We start from the raw sequence: 14,982 nt of genomic DNA, 5'->3' as shown, positions 1-14,982 counted from the left end.
TCCCCCTCTCCATCCCCCCCCGCCTTACCTCCTTCCCTTCCCCACAGCGCCTGTATATATAATAATGATGGCATTTATTAAGCGCTTACTATGTGCCAAGCACCGTTCTAAGCGCTGGGGAGGTTACAAGGTGATCAGGTTGTCCCACGGGGGGGGCTCACAGTCTTCATCCCCATTTTCCAGATGAGCTCACTGAGGCCCAGAGAAGTGAAGTGACTTGCCCAAAGTCACCCAGCTGGCACTTGGCGGAGCCGGGATCTGAACCCACGACCTCGGACTCCAGATCCCGGGCTCTTTCCACTGAGCCACGCTGCTTTGTACAGATTTATTACTCTATGTATTTATTTATTTTACTTCTACCTATCTATTCTATTTATTTTATTTTGTCAATATGTTTTGTTCTCTGTCTCCCCCTTCTAGACTGTGAGCCCACAGTTGGGTCGGGACCGTCTCTAGATGTTGCCAACTTGGACTTCCCAAGCGCTTAGTCCAGTGCTCTGCACACAGTAAGCACTCAATAAATACGATTGATTGATGGATTGACTCCAAAGCCCAGGCTCTTCATTCATTCATTCATTCAGTCGTATTTATTGAGCGCTTAGTCCAGTGCTCTTTCCACCGAGCCACACTGCTCCTCCAGGCTGGTGAAGATGGGCCTGATTGCCTTGCATGTGTAGCCTGGTTCAAATCGATCAATCGTATTTATTGGGCGCTTACTGTGTGCAGAGCACTGGACTAAGCGCTTGGGAAGTACAAGTTGGCAACGTACAGAGACGGTCCCGACCCAACAGTGGGCTCACAGTCATGTAACTTGCGGTGGTCCTCAGGGACTTTGGATCCGAAGTCACTCTCCTGGAGGGAGAAACAGCAAGGCCGGCAGAATATTAGCTGTAACCCGGCCGGTGAATCAGAAAAGGTCACGGGCACGATATATTTAGGACCGTGTCATTTCTCTCCCCTTTCAATCAGTCAGCACCCCGATCCTCTAGACGGTAAACTCTTCCCCGGGCAGGGACTGGGCCTGCTAAATAATAATAATAATAATGGGCAGGGACTGGGCCTGCTAAATAATAATAATAATAATAATAATAATGGTATTTGTTAAGCACTTACAATGTGCAAGGCATTCATTCAGTCGTTCAGTCGTATTTTCTTGAGCGCTTACTGTGTGCAGAGCACTGTATTAAGTTGGCAGTATGTAGAGACTGTCCCTGCCCAATAGATAGAGTAATAATAATAATGATGGCATTTGTTAAGCGCTTACTGCAGGGACTGGGCCTCCTAAATAATAATAGTAATAATAATAATGGTATTTGTTAAGCACTTACTATGTGCAAGGCATTCATTCAGTCGTTCAGTCGTATTTTCTTGAGCGCTTACTGTGTGCAGAGCACTGTATTAAGTTGGCAGTATGTAGAGACTGTCCCTGCCCGATAGATAGAGTAATAATAATAATGATGGCATTTGTTAAGCGCTTACTGCAGGGACTGGGCCTCCTAAACAATAATAATAATAATAATGGTATTTGTTAAGCACTTACTATGTGCAAGGCATTCATTCAGTCGTTCAGTCGTATTTTCTTGAGCGCTTACTGTGTGCGGAGCACTGTATTAAGTTGGCAGTATGTAGAGACTGTCCCTGCCCGATAGATAGAGTAATAATAATAATGATGGCATTTGTTAAGCGCTTACTGCAGGGACTGGGCCTCCTAAATAATAATAATAATAGTGGTATTTGTTAAGCACTTACTATGTGCAAGGCATTCATTCAGTCGTTCAGTCGTATTTTCTTGAGCGCTTACTGTGTGCAGAGCACTGTATTAAGTTGGCAGTATGTAGAGACTGTCCCTGCCCAATAGATAGAGTACTAATAATAATGATGGCATTTGTTAAGTGCTTACTGCAGGGACTGGGCCTGCTAAATAATAATAATAATAATAATAATAATAATAATAATGGTATTTGTTAAGCACTTACTATGTGCAGGGGATTCATTCAGTTGTTCAATCGTATTTTCTTGAGCGCTTACTGTGTGCAGAGCACTGTATTAAGTTGGCAGTATGTAGAGACTGTCCCTGCCCAATAAATAGAGTAATAATAATAATGATGGCATTTGTTAAGCACTTACTATATGCAAAGCACTGTTCTAAGCGCTGCGGGGGGATACAGCGTGATCAAGTTGTCCCACGTGGGGCTCACCGTCTTCATCCCCATTTTTACAGATGAGGGAACGGAGGCTCAGAGAAGTTAAGTGACTTGCCTATTATTACTCTATTTATTTATTTTACTTGTACCTACCTATTCTATTTATTTTATTTTGTTAGTGTGCTTGGTTTTGTTCTCTGTCTCCCCCTTCTAGACTGTGAGCCCACTGTTGGGTAGGGACTGTCTCTAGATGTTGCCAGCTTGTACTTCCCAAGCGCTTAGTACAGTGCTCTGCACACAGTAAGTGCTCAATAAAAACGATTGATTGATTGCCCGAGGTCACCCAGCAGACTTGTGGCGGAGCCGGGATTCGAACCCACGACCTCTGACTCCACTGAACTAAGTTGGCTATTAGTAGAGACTGTCCCTGCCCAATAAATAGAGTAATAATACATGTTCCTTGCCCACAATATTCATTCATTCATTCATCCATTCAATCGTATTTATTGAGCGCTTACTGTGTGCAGAGCACTGTACTAAGCGCTTGGGAAGTACAAGTCGGCAACATGTAGAGACGGTCCCTCCCCAACAACGGGCTCACAGTCTAGAAAGGGGAGACAGACGACAAAACAAAACACGTGAACAGGTGTCACGTCATCAGAATGAACAGAAGTAAAGCTAGATGCACATCATTAACAAAATAAAATAAATAGAATAGTCAATATGTACAAGTCAAATAGAGTAATAAATCTGTACAAACATCTATAGAGGTGCTTACAGTCTATAGTCACTATATATACAGTCTATAGTCTACAGTCACTTCACTTCTCTGGGCCTCAGTGACCCCATCTGGAAAAATGGGGATGAAGACTGTGAGCCCCCCGGGGGGACAACCTGATCACCTTGGAACCTCCCCAGCGCTTAGCACAGTGCTTTGCACATAGTAAGCGCTTAATAAATGCCATTATTATTTATTATTATTATTATTATTAAGTAAAGTGACTTGCTCAAAGTCACACTTCCTGGCTCCATCTCCCCCCGATATTGCCTCCAGACGGTGTGGGTGGGGACCGTCTCTGTATGTTGCCAACTTGTATTTCCCAAGCGCTTAGTACAGTGCTCTGCACACAGTAAGCGCTCCATAAATACGACTGAAAGGAAATGCCCCCATGATCAGGGAAGACCCCTGAACTGCCTCTTTGGGGCACGAACAGGGAGGGTGGATTAGACGAGAGATACTAGCAGGTGTTGAAATCTGCAAAAAACCCCTCGCAAAATCGCAGTGGGACAAAGGCTGAAAAGGTAACATTTGAATTGGAATTCCTGCTAGGTAGAGTGGACCCTCAAAGAAATGGAATTAATCAATCAGTGGTATTTATTGAGCGCTTACTATGTGCAGAATACTGTATTAAGCACTTGGGAGAACTGGCAGACACGATCCCTGCCCATAACGAGCTTACATGGGAAGCGGCGTGGCTCAGTGGAAAGAGCCCGGGCTTTGGAGTCAGAGGTTATGGGTTCGAATTCCGACTCCACCACATCTGCCGTGCGATCTTGGGCAAGTCACTTAACTTCCCTGGACCTCAGTTACCTCATCTGTAAAATGGGGATTAAGACTGTGAGCCCCACGTGGGACAACCTGATTACCCTGTATCCTCCCCAGCGCTTAGAACAGTGCTTTGCACATAGTAAGCGCTTAACAAATGCCAATTATTATTATTATTATCATTATTATTATTATTATTGTCTAGAGGGACGATGGAAACATGGGGCAGGGAAGGAAATCAATGCATTAAAGGGCTGCCGGGGATGGGTGTTCAGATGAAATGGGGGGATGTGGTACTGAAGAGGAGGATGAAATAAGCTAACAAGAAAAATCTTCCCAGGACAGGAGGACGACTGTGGAATCTCCGCACGGAGAGACGGAGCGTCAACAGTAAGTAATATTCCCTTGGGAGGAGAAAAGGGTACAAACTCGAGGGTAGCCGGAGAATCAGTCAAATTTATTGAGCACTGTCTGTGTGCAGAGCACCATACTAAGCACTTGGAAGAGTACAGCAATAATGATGATGGTATTTTTTAAGCGCTTACTATGTGCCAAGCACTGTTCTAAGCACTGGGGAGGTTACCAGGCGGTCAGGTTGTGGAATCTCCGCACGGAGAGACGGAGCGACAACAGTAAGTAATGTCCCCTTGGGAGGAGAAAAGAGTGCAAACTCGAGGGTAGCCGGAGAATCAATCAAGTTTATTGAGCACTTACTGTGTGCAGAGCACCGTACTAAGCACTTGGAAGAGTGCAGCAATAATGATGATGGTATTTTTTAAGCGCTTACTATGTGCCAAGCACTGTTCTAAGCACTGGGATAGATCCAAGGTTAGCAGGTTGTCCCATGTGGGGCTCACAGTCTTAATCCCCATTTTACGGGTGAGGAAACTGAGGCCCAGAGAAGTGAAGTGACTTACCCAAAGTCACACAGCTGACAAGCTGGGATTAGAACCCGCGTCCTCTGACTTCCAAGCCCAGGCTTTTCCCACTAAGCCACGTCGTTTCTCTAAGTGTACCAGAGTTGTTAGACATGTTCCCTGCCTGTAAGAGGCTTACAGTCCAGCGGGGGAGGCAGGCATTAAATATAAATATTATAAATATATAATATAATAATAAAATATAATATAAATATAATATAAATATAAATTCCTTCATTCAGTCATATTTATTAAGTGCTTACTGTGTGCAGGGCACTGTACTAAGCTCTTGGGAAGGTAAAATACAACAATAAAGAGAGGCAATCCCTGCCCACAGTGAGTTCACGATCTAGATGGGGGGAGGCAGATACTGATACAAATAAGCAGATATCAATATAAATAAATAAAATTACAGATATACGTAAGTGCTGCGGGGGAAGAGCAAAGGGAGCAAGTCAGAGCGACGCAGAAGGGAGTGGGAGATGGGGAAAAGCGGGGCTTAGTCTGGGAAGGCGTCTTGGAGGAGGTGGGCCTTCAATAAGGCTTTGAAGGGGGTGATAATTGGCTGGAGTGGGGTGAGTAAAGAGGACAAATAGGACGACAAGGGAGTGGGAGAAGAGGAAATGAGGGTCTAATGGGGGAAGTCTTCTTGGAGGAGATGGGGTTTTTAATAAAGATTTGAAGGTGAGGAGAGAGATCGTCTGAAATGAGGGGCTAATGGGGGAAGGCTATTTGGAGGAGATGTGGTTTTTAATAAAGATTTGAAGGTGAGGAGAGATCGTCTGAAATGAGGGTCTCATGGGGGAAGGCTTCTTGGAGGAGATGGGGTTTTTAATAAAGATTTGAAGGTGAGGAGAGAGATTGTCTGAAATGGGGCTAATGGGGGAAGGCTTCTTGGAGGAGATGGGGTTTTTAATAAAGATTTGAAGGTAAGGAGAGAGATCGTCTGAAATGAGGGGCTAATGGGGGAAGGCTTCTTGGAGGAGATGCGGTTTTAAATAAAGATTTGAAGACTGTGAGCCCACTGTTGGGTAGGGACTGTCCCTATATGTTGCCAACTTGTACTTCCCAAACACTTCGTACAGTGCTCTGCACACAGTAAGCGCTCAGCAAATACGATTGAATGAATGAATGAATAGGAAACGTGTCTACCAACTTTGTCATATTTTCCTCTCCCAAAAGCTTAGTACAGTGCATCACATATAATAAGCCCTCAGTTAATACCATTGATGGATCCCAAAGTATGCACATTCATAATCGTATTTATTGAGCACTTACTGTGTGCAGAGCGCTGTACGAAGCGCTTGGGAAATACAGTCAATCAATCGTATTGATTGAGCGCTTACTGTGTGCAGAGCACTGTACTAAGCGCTTGGGAAGTCCAAGTTGGCAACATATAGAGACAGTCCCTACCCAACAGTGGGCTCACAGTCTGGCAACATATAGAGACGGTCCCTACCCAACGACGGGCTCACAGTCTAGAAACGGGCTCCACAAAATACGCGTCTGCCCGACTCTACCGTTCAGTTGTAAGCCGTGGTGGATAAGTGCAATTTTTTTGAGTGCTCTGTAATCAGTCAATCAGTCAATCGTATTTATTGAGCGCTTACTATGTGCAGAGCACTGTACTAAGCGCTTGGGAAGTACAGTACCTGTATCTGTACCTGGCAAGTGCTGAATAAATGTGGAGCGTGGGCATGAAGTTGTTTGATTTGGTAGCCCTCACTCTTTATCAGGGCAGCCCTCTCTATCTCTTCTGAACAGAACTGGTGGGGCCTCTCGGAATTACTCTCGCTCCGTATCATCCCGGGTGCAGACTCTCCTCGCATCCAGAAGTCGAGAGCGTTAGCGCGAGAAATTCGACCGAAAGCGCGGTTTCACCCAGAAGGTGGAAGAATGAAAAATCACCCCCCTGCCCCCTCCTCTCTGCAAAGGAGTTCTTTAAATTTGCCTCCTGGTGACTTGATTTCTACCTCAGCCGTCCTCCGAAACCGGTCTGTGTCATGCTGTTTCCTGACCTCACCCTTCCTCTCCGTGCGGATGCGCCAACACTTGTATGTCACATTTGCTCATTGGGGAAAAGCGTCGCAAATGCCTTGACTCCCTAAATTGAGATGTCAGTGCTTCCCTCAGGTTAATGATAATAATAATAATAATAATAATTAATAGTAATGTTGGTACTTTTAAGCGCTTACTATGTGCCAAGCACTGTTGTAAGCGCTGGGGGTAGATACAAGGTAATCAGGTGGTCCCATTCATTCATTCATTTGTTCAATCGAATTTATTAAGCGCTTACTGTGTGCAGAGCACCGTAGTCATCATAATGGCATTTATTAAGCGCTTACTATATGCAAAGCACCGTTCTAAGCGCTGGGGAGGTTACAAGATGATCAGGTCGTTCCCCAGGGGGCTCACAGTCTTCATCCCCATTTTACAGATGAGGTAACTGAGGCACAGAGAAGTGAAGTGATTTGCCCAAAGTCACACAGCTGACAGTTGGCAGAGCTGGGATTTGAACCCATGACCTCTGACTCCAAAGCCCAGGCTCTTTCCACTGAGCGCTTACTATGTGCAAAGCACTGTTCTAAGCGCTGGGGAGGTTACAAGGTGATCAGGTTGTCCCACGGGGGGCTCACAGTCTTAATCCCCATTTTACAGATGAGGGAACTGAGGCCCAGAGAAGAGAATCAATCAACCAATCAATCAATCAGTCGTATTTATTGAGCGCTTACTGTGTGCAGGGCACTGTACTAAGCGCTTGGGAAGTACAGGTTGGCAACATACAGAGACAGTCTCTACCCAACAGTGGGCTCACAGTCTAGAAGGGGGAGACGGAGAACAAAACCAAACATATTAACAAAATAAATAGAATAGATATGTACAAAACAAAACCAAACATATTAACAAAATAAAATAGAATAGATATGTACAAGTAAAATAAATAGAGTAATAAATATGTACAAACATATATACATATATACAGGTGCTGTGGGGAAGGGAAGGAGGTTAGACGGGGGGGATGGAGAGGGGGACGAAGTGACTTGCCCAAAGTCACACAGCTGACCATTGGTGGAGCCGGGATTTGAACCCACGACCTCTGACTCCAAAGCCCAGGCTCTTCCCACTGAGCCACGCTGTGTTGGGTCCTCCTTGCAATCCTGAGGTTGAAATGGCGCTGGTTTTTATTGAGAAGCTGCTGTGGCTGAGAAGCTGCTGTGGCTCAGTGGAAAGAGCCTGGGCTTTGGAGTCAGAGGTCATGGGTTCAAATCCCAGCTCTGCCAACTGTCAGCTGTGTGACTTTGGGCAAGTCCCTTAACTTCTCTGCGCCTCAGTTACCTCATCTGGAAAATGGGGATTAAAATTGTGAGCCCCCCCGTGGTACAACCTGATCACCTTGTAACCTCCCCAAACAGTGCTTTGCACATAGTAAGCGCTTAACAAATACCAACATTATTATTATTATTATTTAGGTTTTTTGTTTCGGTTACATGTCAGAAGCATCTTAAGCAGAAAGCATCTTCAGGTGAACTTTTCTAGATTTTTAAGAGTAGCAGGATGCGCTGTTATCGGGGACTCCGAATCTCATCCGTCGTATAGCGATCGGCTTTCTAGACTTCCGTATGCTACAGTTTTGTCGCGCAGGACGTCCCGCTTCTCCGTGGGTGCTCATTCCCGAGTGTCACTCTTCCCAGATCTCTGACGGAGCAGTTTCCACTGGGGCTGAAAAGATCCCGGAATAATGACGGCTTCCTGATCAAGCCTTTAATAATCGTCCAGGAAGGTTAGCGGTACCGAACACTACGGGCTTCTCAGGTGTAATGTTTTTGTGAAACTGCCCCGTTGGGGATAAAATATATTCTTCTGCGAGTTTGGCTAGGGTCTTTCAGCGGTATGTGTGTACACACATGCCGTTTAGATCATGAAGAAACTTTGGGAGTGGGAGGAGTGGAGTTCTGCGTTCGGGCACAGCCGGTATGTGAAATGATTCAGCGTAAAGGACTGTACTCCAGGATTGGGGTGGGAGGGAGTGTTGTAACCAGCTACAGAAAAAGCGTCGAATTCACTTCGATTTCATAATGCAGCAGAACAGTGTAGGTGAAAATCAAGGAAAATGAAGTGTCTTGTCTAGTTCCCGCATTAAAGCGTTCGCCTCAGTCGGTCCAAGTATGTAATATCAATCGATCAGTGACGTTTGATTGCTTACTATGGGTGGCCACTGTACTAAGTGCTTGGGAGAGGACAACCCACCAGTGTAACAGAAACATTCCCTGCCCATAATGGCAGTCGCTCCCGTGGATTGCAACTAATTCAGACTAATTCAAACAGGCGTTCAACTGGAATTAGAAGCGAGCTTGAGACCTCCGCATCCCCTCAGGACGTTCCAACTCACTATATGTGGCTAATAATAATGATAATGATGGCATTTATAAAGCCTGAGCCCGCTGTTGGGTAGGGACCGCCTCTATATGTTGCCAACTTGGACTTCCCAAGCACTTAGTCCAGTGCTCTGCACACAGTAAGGGCTCAATAAATATGAATGAATGAATGAATGAACTAAAGAGGAGTGAGACCTCTGGAGAGGAATCATAGGAAGGGGTTACCTCATTCACCTGATAAGAAAATCATTGTCTGGAGGCATTTTATCTAAAATTCACACCCGTGTTTAAAAGTGGATTATTCAGATTGATCCGGCGGAGGAATCATTCCGTAACTGAACGTGCCAGCCCCTGGTAACTGGGGTGTTCGGGGCCTAAATTTATTCTATTTTGTTAATATGTTTTGTTCTCTGTCTCCCCCTTCTAGACTGTGAGCCCACTGTTGGGTAGGGACCGTCTCTAGATGTTGCCAACTTGGACTTCCCAAGCGCTTAGTACAGTGCTCTGCACACAGTAAATGCTCAATAAATATGATTGAATGAATGAATGAATGAACGAGTCCTCCCTCCTTCTGGCCCCCTCTTCAGCTCCTCCATCCTTCCCAACAGTATGTCTACTGGAGTTCATCTGCCTCCTCTCAATCTCCACCCCCTCCGCCTGCGCATCTAACACCTCTCCTTCGCATCATACCATTCGTTCAGTCGTATTTACTGAGCGCTTACTGTGTGCAGAGCACTGTACTAAGCGCTTGAGAAGTCCAAGTTGGCAACGTGGAGGGATTCTTGCCCCCTCCCTAGCAGCCATCTCCGACAGAAACGCTCTGGGCATGTCGCTCCCCTCCTCAAAAATCTCCAGTGGTTGCCCGTCAACCTTCAGATCAGGCAAAAACTCCTCACTCTCGGCTTCAAGGCTGTCCATCAATCAATCAATCAATCGTATTTATTGAGCGCCTACTGTGTGCAGAGCACTGTACTAAGCGCTTGGGAAGTACAAGTTGGCAACATATAGAGACACATCCCTCGCCCCCTTCTACCTCACCTCCCTTCTCTCCTTCTCCAGCCCGCACACTTCGCTCCTCTCACCTCCTCACCGTGCCTCATCTCCCCTCCCGAGCACCGACCCCTTGTCCCGCCTCCAGCCCGGGGCATCCTCCCTCCTCTATTCCAACACACAGTGAAGCCGCATGGCTCAGTGGAAAGAGCCCGGGCTTTGGAGACAGAGGTCATGGGTTCAAATCCCGACTCCGCCAGCTGTGTGACTTTGGGCCAGTCACTTCACTCCTCTGGGCCTCCGTTCCCTCATCTGGAAAATGGGGATGAAGCCTCGTGAGCCCCCAGTGGGACAACCTTGTAACCTCCCCAGCGCTTAGAACAGTGCTTTGCACATGGTAAGTGCTTAATAAATGCCGTCATTATTATTATTAATGACTCTTCCCCCGACTTCAAAGACGTATGAACAGTGCTTTGCACATAGTAAGCGCTTAATAAATGCCATCATTATTATTATTACTTATGGAAGGCGCATCTCCTCCAAGAGGCCTTCCCTGACTCAGTCCCCCTTTCCTCTTCTCCCACTCCCTTCTGCCTCGCCCTGGCTTGCTCCCTTTTCTTCTTCCCTCCCCTCCCAGCCCCACAGCACTTATCAATCAGTCAATCAATCATATTTATTGAGCGCTTACTGTGTGCAGAGCACTGTACTAAGCGCTTGGGAAGTACAAGTTGGCAACATATAGAGACAGTCCCTTCCCAACAGCGGGCTCATCCCCCTCCCCTTCCCATCACCCCCATTCACTCCCTCTGCTCTACCCCCCTCCCCGCCCTACAGCACTTACATGTACCTATAATTCTATTTATTTTATTAATGATGTGTATATATCTATAATTCTATTTATACTGATGCCTGTTTACTTGTTTGCATGTCTGTCTCCCCCCCCTTGTAGACTGTGAGCCCATTGTGGGCAGGGATTGTCTCTATTTGTTGCTAAACTGCACTTTCCAAGTGCTTAGTACGGTGCTCTGCACATCGTAAGTGCTCAGTAAATGCGATTGAATCAATCAATCAATCAGTCGTATTTATTGAGCGCTCACTGTGTGCAGAGCACTGTACTAAGCGCTTGGGAAGTCCAAGTTGGCAACCTATAGAGACGGTCCCTACCCAACAGCGGGCACACAGTCTAGAAGGGGGAGACAGAGAACAAAACAAAACATATTAACAAAATAAATAGAATAGATATGTACAAGTAAAATAAATAAATGAAAGAATCTGTGATTTGTTTCTTTATATTAAGGTCTGTCTTCCCACCTCTAGACTGTACACTCTTTGTGGGAAAGGAATGCGTCTGTTTATTGTTGTATTGGACTCTCCCAAGCGCGTAGTACAGTGCTCAATAAATACAACGTGGCTCAGTGGAAAGAGCCCGGGCTTTGGAGTCAGAGGTCATGGGTTCAAATCCCAACTCCCCCAACTGTCAGCTGTGTGACTTTGGGCAAGTCACTTCACTTCTCTGTGCCCCAGTTACCTCATCTGTAAAATGGGGATGAAAACTGTGAGCCCCCCGGGGGACAACCTGATCACCTTGTAACCTCCCCAGCGCTTAGAACAGCGCTTTGCACATAGTAAGCACTTAATAACTGCCATTATTATTATTATTATTATTAATTGAATGAATGAATACATAGGAATATGCTGTGCCAAGATGGAACAAGATAGTTAACTAACAGACTGTGGTTCTGAAGTAATGGCCCAAGAGAGTGGCACTTGTGGATTGAAGAGTTTCACTCATCCATGATCTCCTAACGGGATGAGCCGTCTTTAACAAACTTTTTGGGGAAAATAGGACAATTAGGGCTCTACTGTTCCCTCTTCCCTCTCCTTGGTCCCAAGAGACTGTCGTCGTCCATCAGTGGTAGAGAAAGGGGAATGAGGAAGGAGAAGCCAGTTCTTGGGGTTGTCCTCTCTCATCTACCTCCTTAAATCCCTCTTATAAAAACAGCTGAACTTTACACTGGGACAGAGAAGAGCTTATTTTCATTTTCTTCATCCCTTTCAGATGATTCTTGTGGCCCTAAGTGCTATTGTGGACACTGCTGGAAATTTCCAAGTGGGTTCCAAATTGTCTCAATTGTTTCGTATTGTGTATTCCAGGAAAGAAACTGAAAGACACACACAAAACTGGTTTTAAAATGTTGCTTAGTTGCACAGAAGAGAAACTTGAAGCAGTTGCTTATGAGAATGGGGAAGTGAGGAAGCTGTTTGTGGAGCAGCCTCAACTGTGTGAGTGAAGGTTGCCTCCCTGCTGAACTGTTGATGGCATTTATTAAGCGCTTACTATGTGCAAAATACTGTTTTAAGCGCTGGGGGGGGGGGGGGGATACAAGGTAATAAGGTTGTCCCTTGTGGGGCTCACAGTCTTAAACCCCAATTTACAGATGAGGGAACTGAGGCCCAGGAAATCAATCAATCAATCATATTTATTGAGCGCTTACTGTGTGCAGAGCACTGTACTAAGCGCTTGGGAAGTACAAGTTGGCAACATATAGACAGTCCCTACCCAACAGTGGGCTCACAGTCTAGAAGGGGGAGACAGAGAACAAAACCAAACATATTAACAAAATAAAATAAATAGAATAGATGTGTACAAGTAAAATAAATAGAGTAATAAATACAAAATAAAATAAATAGAATAGATGTGTACAAGTAAAATAAATAGAGTAATAAATATGTACAAACGTATAGTGAAGTGACTTGCCCAAAGTCACACAGCTGACAAGTGGCGGCACCGGGATTAGAACCCATGACCTCCACTGAGCCACGCTGCTTCTCTAACTTTACGTCAGCGCGATTTAACTGTCTTTGTTTTTCTTTGGCGGGTTATTTTGGAGCGGGGAGATTTCAGCGTAGCTCATGCTGGTGATCATCATCATCAGTCGTATTTATTGAGCGCTTACTATGTGCAGACCACTGTACTAAGCGCTTGGGAAGTACAAATTGGCAACTTATAGAGACAGTCCCGACCCAACAGTGGGCTCACAGTCTAAAAGGGGGAGACAGAGAACAAAACCAAACATACTAACAAAATAAAATAAGTAGGATAGATATGTACAAGTAAAATAAATAAATAAATAGAGTAATAAATATGTACAAACATATATACAGGTGATATACATATATACAGGTGGTGGTATTTTAAACGCTTTCTACGCGCCAACCACTGTTCTAAGCGCTAGTGACTGTAGACGTTATCCTTACCCTGAAACGACTGTCCCCGTGAAAACGATTCTGCTTCCTCGGTCTTCGCTTTGCATTAAGTTCGAAGACTGACTGATCTTTCTATCAGTTTATCGTTCATTTTAAATTTCTTTATATCCTTTAAACCTTGCTCTTGGCCCCGTGACCAATTTCACTTGCGCTTGATGAGAGAGAATTGGAAAAGATTAGAGGATGCGGTTTCTTATACACTCCATGTATGTACTGGAAAAGAAAACCATCGTGCTGCCAAAAATCTGTACCCTTATCTGGCTGTGTGACTGAAGTGATTTACTGCCAGTTTGGGGGAGTTTCACAGAGCGCTCAGCTCCGCCGGGAGATATGTTTTCAATACGTCACTTAGCCGGAGTCGGGTTAGGGGAATTAGGGGCCGACCACCTGATTTTGCAAGCCGGGTTAAATATAGCCGGCCGCGGCGTTGGAAGAAATTTGTGAACGCGCGGGCAGAGTTTGCCCCTTGCAACACTGTTGTAAGAAGGGTTTTCTCGTACAGTGGCGTGGGCAAGAACGCTTGTGATCTAAAATAGTTTAGAGGAAAGGGGAAAGGTACTGAATTACCTTCCTTCCCTTCCTTCCCTTCCCACAGCACCTGTGTATATGTTTGTACATATTTATTACTCTATTTATTTTACTTGTACATATCTATTCTATTTCATTTTGTTAGTATGTTTGGTTTTGTTCTCTGTCTCCCCCTTTTAAACTGTTGGGTAGGGACTGTCTCTATATGTTGCCAACTTGTACTTCCCAAGTGCTTAGTGCAGTGATCTGCACACAGTAAGCGCTCAATAAATACGATTGATTGATTGATTGAATTTAAGGATTTATTTATGCTTAAGTGCTACTGGGGTGAGAAGCTGAGTGCTTAGCTCACTTGGCTCTAATAGCGCTGGCCTTCTCAATGTACCCGATCCAGTCTTCACCGCCGACCTCTCGCCCACGTCCCGCTTCTGACCTGAAATGCCCTCCCTCTTCACTTTCGGCAGACAATGGCTCTCCCCCGTTTCAAAGCCTTTTGGAAGTCACATCCCCTCCAGGAGGCCTTCCCTGACTAACCTCCCCCCCTTTCCCCTTCTGCATCACCCCCTTTATTCATCCCCCTCCCCAGCCTCACAGTACTTCTGTCCGTAGCTGTAACTTTATACGTATATATGTTTGTACATATTTATTACTTTATTTCACTTGTGCATATTCTATTTATTTTATTTTGTTAACATGCTTTGTTTTGTCGTCCGTCTCCCCCTTCTAGACTGTGAGCCCGCTGTTGGGTAGGGACCGTCTCTAGATGTTGCCAACTTGTGCGTCCCAAGCACTTAGTACAGTGCTCTGCACACAGTAAGTGCTCAATAATTACAATTGAATGAATATGAATGTCTGTCTCCCCCTCTAAACTGTAAGCTCCTTGTGAGCAGGGAACGTGTCTGTTATATTGCTTTGTTGTACTCTCGCAAGTGCTCAGTATTGTGCCCGGCCCACAGTAACCACTCAATAAATTGGCATGGCTCAGTGGAAAGAGCCCGGGCTTTGGAGTCAGAGGTCATGGGTTCAAGCCCCGGCTCCGCCAATTGTCAGCTGTGTGACTTTGGGCAAGTCACTTCACTTCTCTGGGCCTCAGTTCCCTCATCTGGAAAATGGGGATGAAGACTGTGAGCCCCCAGTGGGACAAGAATCAGCATGGCCTAGTGGAAAGATCCTTTTTCCTCTCCTCCTCCCCATCGCCCCCCGCCTTACCTCCT

At 45.5% G+C, this 14,982-nt stretch overlaps 1 protein-coding gene across 2 annotated transcripts in view; it reads left to right on the top strand.

Moving 5' to 3' along the window:
• ZFAND6 (zinc finger AN1-type containing 6) overlaps window positions 1–14,982 on the top strand; it is an 83,132-nt gene that overhangs the window by 32,338 nt on the left and 35,812 nt on the right. Inside the window, exon 2 of one of the 2 annotated variants that reach the window (XM_038767340.1) lies at window positions 4,031–4,080. The exons of the other annotated variant lie outside the window; for it this stretch is intronic. The gene's annotated coding sequence lies outside the window, so the exon portion shown is untranslated. The remainder of the gene's footprint in view (window positions 1–4,030; window positions 4,081–14,982) is intronic. 2 annotated transcript variants of the gene reach the window in all.

This window comes from Tachyglossus aculeatus, chromosome 26 (genome assembly GCF_015852505.1).
Source record: "Tachyglossus aculeatus isolate mTacAcu1 chromosome 26, mTacAcu1.pri, whole genome shotgun sequence".
Classification (NCBI taxonomy): domain Eukaryota; kingdom Metazoa; phylum Chordata; class Mammalia; order Monotremata; family Tachyglossidae; genus Tachyglossus; species Tachyglossus aculeatus.
The sequence above is the reverse complement of the archived record's forward strand: the minus strand, read 5'-3'. Positions and strand labels throughout refer to the sequence as shown.